This window comes from Stegostoma tigrinum, chromosome 22 (genome assembly GCF_030684315.1).
Source record: "Stegostoma tigrinum isolate sSteTig4 chromosome 22, sSteTig4.hap1, whole genome shotgun sequence".
Lineage (NCBI taxonomy): Eukaryota > Metazoa > Chordata > Chondrichthyes > Orectolobiformes > Stegostomatidae > Stegostoma > Stegostoma tigrinum.
Genome location: NC_081375.1, coordinates 19300079 through 19309221, shown reverse-complemented (window position 1 = coordinate 19309221; position 9143 = coordinate 19300079).

The following is a 9143-nucleotide window of genomic DNA, read 5'->3' as shown; positions in this document are numbered from 1 at the left end:
TGGGTCAAATGGCCTGTTTCCACATTGGGGGGATTCTGAAATAAAAGAACATTCACAAAAAGCTAAAAGGTGCCTTTTATAAATTTATGTTTGATTTTTTAATATTGTATAGAAAGATAAAATATTATTCAATTATTCAATATATCCTCTTAGGAAACATTCCAGTGCAGCCGTTGTTTGATGCTGCTACAATCCAGAAAACTTTGATGAATTATCAATTTCTTGTAATTGATCAAGTGAGAGCACTCTTAATTTTAACAGTTATATAGCGCTCATTGACAGGATTTTGATTAGAACTTAACATGGTTTCCAAACAAAGGCAAACGGAAAATTAGAACTTTGGGATTGAATAATACTGCATCTTGTCATCTAGTCTGAAAATTAAGACTATACTATTCAGTGAGTCAAGTGAAGTGTTAGATTGGGTTTTATTTAAGCAACCCAGTAGCTTAAGTACTAATATATTCCCCGTTGGATCAACTGTTGAATTCGCCAACCTAAACTGAAAAATGGAACCTTATGAATTATTCTATTTGTCTTGCAGTAGCCAACAAAGCAGTGACAGAGTGTAGGATTGTGTCTCTCATTTTCCACATGTAAACTTCCTGGTGTAAGCTAATGTGTGTGTGTAGCTTCCTGTTGAGGAGACAGCTTCAAGCACTTCCCTGCACAGAGAGTGAAAGCTCTGGGCTGAATCATCAACCAGCGACTGGTTGTGGAACATAGAGCTAGGAAGCAGATTTCTTCTCTACCTTCCTAGTGAAAACAATTGAAGGATGGTGCACAGCAAAGAGAGCTTATGGAATGAGTTGGGACATGCAAACAAATCCATGAAATAGATTCCAATTCTTACCAATAGCTCAGTTGGTCAGACTATGACTGGTTCAGATCTGATTCGAGGTTAAATATTGCATCTGTATTCAGATGAAAGGGCCCAAAAATCAGCATGGTCCATTTTGTGGGTACAGGAGTCAAATCAGGAACTGTCTATACTGGTTTCATTGGAAGTCTGTAACATGCACATTTTATGCCCCCAACTCACTAAAATGATTGTAGTGTTGCTGTTAGCAGCATACAGCCATGCAATATTTTGCAGTTAGCCTTCTATTCTTAAAGGCAATCACATGCTCTTAAAGGGAAACTATAGTGAGTTACAGGAGACATATTATTGCTACAATTCCAAGCAAGGAAAAGAGAATATCAGAGCAGACAGAGACCTTTTCACTTATAGATGTATTACTGGAAACGTTGGTGCTAGAGGCAGGCAGGGTGGGAAATGCCATAGTCCCAAGGACCTGGTCAAAAGGCCCTGAAAGGCCACCATCTGAGGGGATGAAGAACAAATGGCCAGGGATCCCATCCGGACTTGAGCAGCCAGCAGCTGTGCCACAAGAGGTCTAAAGATCTGGCAGGGGTTCTCAAGAGTAGTGTATGCATTTTAACATGATGGTATCTATCCATCACTTTTCTGGCACCTCACCTCTGCTCAATGCGCTACATCCCCCAGCTCCAGTTTCTGGCACTCCATCTCGTCCTCACACATATTCAATTGCTGCCAGCCTCAGGCCGTCTTCTCTCAGCCTCTACACACCTCCAGCTATTTAATTCTGGCAAGTCACTCGTATACTCTGCTACACAATCACTGGCATTCTGCCTTCTCTCTTGCAGAGCTAGATGGCACACAGTGAAAGTGAGAACAGCAGAACCAGTGGTGAATGAATAGTCCTGTGTCTCCTGATCTCAACAGAGGAAATGATTTTCTACATTATGTGGGTAACATCACTGAAGGTGATAGTATATTTCTGCCTTGCACCCCTTCTCAAATTCCTGTTCAGACTTAGTCTGCTGGCACACATGATGAATAAGCTGCAGATGGTGTTTTAACAAACCATTTGCTTTCTACACAATCTTCAATCCTTTACCGCAGATTTTCTCCAAATGATTTAGTGCATTCAAATAGTTACCCACTCAGTCACAACAGTCCAGGATGAAGAAACCCCATCATCTGATCTGATGCACACAGCCACCAGTTCAGATGTTGGCACTGCACAGAATTTGAAGGGTCCGCGTGTGGTGCATTAAGGATCTGGATGGGCTGCAGTTAGATCAGGGGAATAGGATGGGTTATTTGCCAGTTCCTTAGTGGGTGATGTTGCACCTGAGTTTTGCTACAGATGCCCTAGAAGAGAACATCCATGTGACAGCACAGAAGACTGCAGTGCTGGGCTTGACAGCAGGATGCTGCGTCTATTGGCTAATCTAGCAGACAGTGTACTGCGTCTATGAAGGAACATTGAAGGGTCTGATGCAAGTTGGCAGAATGCACTGTGTGTTGAGCTTGTCTTTTCCATAGCCACATCTCCACCTTCATCAAGCTGCAGGTCCAGAGGCAAATGCAGTGCCGTGCCTTTTGCAGCATTTGTATGGACAAGCCACCTACTCCTCTGCCCTCTCTAAGAGACAGTGACACTCTCTGTCAAATCCAGGTATTCACTACAACACTCTGAACTACTCCAGTGTACTGTGTACAACAGATTCTTCAAAATCATCTTGTTGGGAATATGCCCCTGCTCTGATTCAGGTCCTAAACAGCAATTCAATACTCTTGCTGCAGAAAGTGATATTGCTGTTCAGTGAAGCTGCATGGTCAAAATGAGGAAGTCTGGCATCACTGTAGCTGTTGTTTGGGCTGTGCTATGTCACTTGAGTATTTGTTCAGGAGCTTTGGCACTGGAAATTGCCATGAAAGAGGCGCCCGCTTTGAGACAGATTTTCAGACAGAGCCTGTACATGCTCAGAAGGACACAATGCTTACATCATGGTCCTGCAAAAAACCAAATTCACAAGTGAGAATTCTGTATTGTTTGTGATGGCTTATTCATTGCACACAGGACTAGATTCTGTTTGACTCAGTTCCAGGTTCACCTCAGATTACTGTTATGACAATGGTATTTGTAGATCGAGCCAAGATCAAATTCAGTTTTCTAGTGAAATCACAAAATGGGTAATGACAGATCAGCTCACTCTTACTCAGTTCACCTAATGTGTTCTTTTTATTAACATCACAAAAAAAGAAAATTAGGCATGTGGGAGAGAGGCATTTTTAATAGACAATCAACATGCTATGTGGTTTTTGAGCTTGCAAAGTTTATTTCTTTCTCAGAGAGTGGCACAAATGCAAAGCATTGCAGATAATGGAAATCTGAAATAAGAACAAAAACAAATTGGTGGCTCTAATTAGGGAAGTAATGGTATTATGCGAATGTCACGAGATTTGTAATCCCCAAGCTCAGGCTAACATTGTGGGGACATGGACTCAAATCCCATCACAACAGCTGGTGAAATTTGAATTCACCAAGATCTACAATAAAAAGCTAACCTGATAACTATCATGAAACAGTGTGATTGTTAAATAAACTCGTCTTGTTCACTGATTTCTTTCTCAGGAAAGATATTTGCTTTCCTTATCTGATGTGGTCTACATGTGATTTCAGGCTCACTGTAATGTGACTGGTTCTAAACAGCTTTCTGAAATGGCTTCTCATGCCACTCAGTTTAAGGACAGTTTGGAATAGACAGAAATGCCAGCCTTGCCAACAATGCCCACATTCCTTGCAAAGATTAAAATAAAACTCAACAGGTCTCATAGCTTCTATGGACAATGAAACTGAGTTAGCACTTATATTTGATGACCAGTTGACTGAATCCTACTTAGAGTTCTGTGCAAGTTTAAATACTTTCTTTATCTGTTGCCTCTTTAATGTCTAGTCCTAATAATAGGTCTTCAGATTGAATTTTAGCTGTTTCTCTCCCTTCATAGAATGAACATTTCCAGTCTGTTCAGTTTTCATTCCAACAAAAAAGAGTGTACAAATATAGAGATATCAGAATAAAAATACTAATGTTCTTTAAGATTAACTTTTCAAGCTTAAAACTTGCATGACAATAACAATAACAATATTGCTTTGCTTCTGCTGTTAACAGATTCTTAGTTTCTGTAAAATGTTATATTTTCTGAAGAAGGGTCCAGACCCGTATGGCGCACTGACCTCTACATCACCAAGGCCAGACTCCAGCTCTCTGACACCTCCTCCTACCACCCGCTTGATCGTGATCCCATCCCTGACCGCCAAACCGTCATCTCCCACACCATCCACAACCTCATCACTTCAGGTGACCTCACACAAACAGCCTCGAACCTCATCGTTCTGCAACCCGCACCACCCACTTCTATCTCCTTCCCAAAATCTACAAACCTCACTGCCCTGGTCGATCCATTGTCTCCACCTGCTCCAGCCCCACTGAACTCATCTGCACTTATATCAATTCCATTTTCTCCTCCTTGGCACAGGAATTCCCCACCTATGTCTGTGATACCACCCACAACCTCCACTTCCTCCAAAACTTCCAATTCCCTTGTTCCCAACACCTCAACTTTACCATGGACTTCCAGTCCCACTACACCTGCATTCCCCATGCAGGTGGCCTCAAGGCCCTTCGCTTCTTCCTGTCCTGCAGGCCCGACCAGTCTCCCTCCACTGACACCCTCATCAGTCTAGCCGAACTCGTCCTCACCCTCAACAACTTCTCCTTCAGTTCCTCCCACTTCATACAATCAAAGGGGGTGGCCATGGGTACCCGCATGGGCCCAAGCTATGCCTGCCTCTTTGTAGGATACGTGGAACAATCCCTCTTCCGTACCTACACTGGCCCTAAACCCCACCTCTTCCTCCGCTATATCGTTGACAGTATTGGCGCCGCCTCGTGCTCCCACAAGGAGCTTGAACAGTTCATCCACTTCACTAACACCTTCCACCCCAACCTTAAGTTCACCTGGACCATCTCTGTCTCCTTCCTGGACCTCTCTGTTTCCATCTCTGGCATCCACCTGGAAACCAATATCCATTTCAAGCCTACTGACTCCCACAGCTACCTAGAATACACCTCCTCTTACCCATCTTCCTGCAAAAAGGCCATCCCCTATTCCCAATTCCTTCGCCTCTACTCCTGAGATGAGGCATTCCACTCCTAGGTATCCCAGATGTCCTCTTTTTTCAAGGACCGCAACTTCCCCTCCACAGTGGTTGAAAACACCCTTGACCATGTCTCTCTCATTTCCCGCAACTGATCCCTCACACCCCCTCCCTGCAATAACAACCAAAACAGAATCCCCCTTATCCTAACTTACCACCCCACCAACCTCCGAATTCAACGCATCAGTCTCCAACACTTCCGCCAACTGCAATCCGACCCCACTACCAAAGATATTTTTCCCTCACCACGTGCATCTGCTTTCCGGAGGGACCACTTTCTCCGTGACTCCCTTGTCCGCCCCACACTCCCCTCCAGCCCCACCACACCCGGCACTTTTCCCCGCAACTGCAGGAAGTGCTGCACCTGCCCCTACACCTCCTCCCTCACCCCCATCCCAGGCCCTAAGAAGACCTTCCACATCAAACAGATGTTCACCTGCACACCTGCTAATGTGATATACTGTATCCACTGTTCCCGTTGTGGCCTTCTCTACAGCCGGGAAACCAAGCTGAGGCTTGGGGACCGCTTTGTGGAACATTTACACTTGGTTTGCAACAAACAACTACACCTCCCAGTCACAAATCATTTCCACTCTCCCTCCCATTCTTTAGATGACGTGTCCATCCTGGGCCTCCTGCATTGCCACAATGATGCCATCCGAAGGGTTCAGGACCAACATCTCACATTTTACTCGGGAACCCTGCAGCCCAAGGATGTCAATGTGGATTTCACAAGATTCAAAATCTCCCCTGCCCATACCTTATCCCAAAACCAGCCGAGCTCATCCCCACCTCCCTAACCGTTCCTCCCACCTCAAGCCCCAACCCCATCTCCAAATCACTAACCTCATCCAGCCTCCTTGACCAGTCTGTCCTCACTGGACCAACCTATCTCCTCCCTAACTCCCCACCTACTTTACCTTTACTGGTTCTAACCCCGCCTCTTTGACCTGTGTGTCTCCTCTCCACCTATCTTCTCCTTTATCCATATTCGATCCGCCTCTCCCTCCCTCCCTATTTATTTCAGAACTCCCTTCCCCTCCCCCATTTCTGAAGAAGGGTCTCGACCCAAAACATCAGCTTTCCTTCTCCTTTGATGCTACTTGGCCTGCTGTTTTCTTCCTGCTCTACACCTTGTTATCTCAGATTCTCCAGCATCGGCATTTCCTACTATCTCTGTAAAAATTTTTGAAGGGATTGTTTAAATCAGATAATGTGCCAGTTTGAGGAATGATGAGCAGCAAGATATTTGTATACGGAGATAAAAGAAAGATTGGCAGGCAGTATACAGGATGCTCATGCAAATCATTATGATTGTCATCAACAAATGCCAAGGAAGATGATTCTCAAAATGATTCTAATAATTTGCAAAATTATTTTTCATATACCAATAACTTCATTATTAAATTAATGTAGAGTTAGTTATCTCAAGGTTAGAGTTAGACAAAGGATTTTTTTTACATATATATTTTATAATTACAGGCCATTTCCTAAAGCTATGATTGATCACACACTTGTTAGTTTTCAAGCATGTTACACATGGAAATCAAGACAAAGCGTAATTGTTGGGTGAAATGGGATTAGAGGACCAAGACAGACAGACGCAATCCCATGATAATATAAAGCAAATAACTGTGAATATTAGAAATCTGAAGCAAAAACATTAATTGCTGGAGAAAATCAACAGGTCTGGCAGGATCTGTGGAGAAAAAGTATAGTTAACGTTTCAAGTGCAGTGACCTTTCAGAAAATAAATGATATCACTGATGTGCGAGAACCGTTGAATTTCCCCAGATGTACTTCCATCCCTGTTTCTAGTATCAGTCTGTTGTTTTGTGTAAGACCATTAGTTGCATATAAATAGCAACACAAAGCAAACACAACATCAACCTAAGAGGAAGACGGGTAACATTGGTTGGAAGGTAGGATATCTGTAATACTGGTTGAGGAACTATAAGATACAAAACTGAGTCGCACCATTGACAGCAAATGTAATTCAAGTGAAAAATCTACTCAGGCACTTTTATTACAAATATACAGGAGCAAGTTTATAAAGAAAAACATTTGCACAAATGTATCACACCGGTGCAGATGGTTGGCTTTATGGAAAAGTAGGCACTACTTCTAAAAGCAGAACAGAAAACTTACAAGGGATAGGGTAGAGGAGCAAGTCTGGGTGACATGTTCTTTGGAGGATCTGTGTGGACTTGATGGGCCGATTGGCCTGCTTCTGCACTATAGGGATTCTGCGACAGATGGAATCCAGGGGTTAGGTTGCCTTGTCTCCCTTTGCCTAGTAAATACATTTGAAACTGTCCAATGCTGAAAATTAGCTTTCTTCTCTGAGCGTGGCATTAAAACAACAATGCATCAGATTTCCTCCGTGGATTTCACTGCTGCCCACTTTTCAAAATACCCAGACAAATGTTTGCAAAATGGCCTCACAGGCTTAATTGCTGCAGAATGAAATCCTGCGAAATGGCTGTGTGGAAAACCCATTGTGTCTCAAGGAGATGCCAGTGGGAGAGTTTCAAATCTCAATGCATATCAAAGCTAACATCCGCAAGGAGCACTAATGTAAACAGCAGTGACAATGATCTTACGCTGAACTGACACAGATCCATGTGTGATTAGAAACATTGGTGAAGTCATTTTAGGGGAGCAGTCTATCATTAGTCATTCATAGCACTGCAGCAAACGATCGAGAGCAGAGAAAGAAGGAGATGGCCTAAAATCCACCCCTTGGCTGAGAAGTTGGGTTAGTGTTTTACCTCCTGGGTTCTTCAAATTAGGATATTTATTGCAAAGTATTAACTGCAACTCAACTGGGGCAAAGCCAGAAATCTGCTGTTGCTAGTAATAAACGATTTTGAACTCATTGCTGAAACTTTCAAACTCCATTTCCTCAGTGAACCAAAAGAGAATCATTGGCACAAAAACAAAGTTGCTGGAAAAGCACAGCAGGTCTGGCAGCATCTGTGAAGGAGAAAACAGAATCAACATTTCAGGCCCGGCGACACTTCCACAGAACTGAGAATCTTTGGGTCTGCAACGCTCCTAGTTTCAATCTTGAAAAGTTTAAGTGATAGTGACTTTTTGGATTTTTCTAAAGGTACTTAAGCTCATGCTACTTCTTTTGAAATCACCTTTTCTTGTACCTATGTGCATGTGAATCATAGAGTCATAGAGACAAATAACATGGACACAGGCCTTTTGGCCCAAATCATCCGTGCCAACCCTGTCTCCTGAACTGAATCGCCTGCATTTGACCCATAACCCTCCGAACCTTTCCTGTCCATGTACCTGTCAAAATGCCTTTTAAATCTTGTAATTGAACTCGACTCTACCATTTCTTCTGGCAGCTTGTTCCATCTGTGTACCACACTCTGTGTGAAAAAGTTGTCCCTCAGGTCCCTTTAAAATCTTGTTCTTCTCACATTACACAAACACCGCCTAGTTTTGGATTCAACCACCTTTGGGAAAAGGCTCGACTATTTACCTTATCTCTGCCCCTCATGATTTTATAAAACTCTAAAAGATCACCCTTCAGCCTCCTACATTCCAGGGAAAAGAAATCCCAACTTATTCCGGTTTTTCCTTATAACTCAAACCCTCCAGTCTCAGTAGCATCCTTATAAATCTCTCTTGCACCCTTCTGAGTTCAATAATATCCTTCCTATAGCAGAGCGACCAGAATTGTAGGCTGTACTCCAAATGTGATCTTACTATTGTCTTGTACAATTGTAACATGACATTCTAACTCCAGTATTTAATGCTGTGACCAATGAAGGCAAGTGTGCTAAATGCCTTCTTCACCACCCTGCCTACCTGTGATGCTACTTTCAAGGAACTGTGTATTTGCACTGCTAGGTCTCTCTGTTTGACGGCACTCACCAGGGCCCTATCATTAACTGTGTAAGTCCAGCCCTCATTTGTTTTACCAAAAAGCAACACCTTGCATTTATCTAAATTAGATCCATCTGCCATTCTTCAGGCCACTGGCACAGTAGATCAAGATCACTTTGTTCTCCTAATAGAAAGAGTGTATTGTGAATGTCTTTCGATGCAAAGCAATAAATCTTTTTTTCTAACTTGGATTAAAATCTGTCT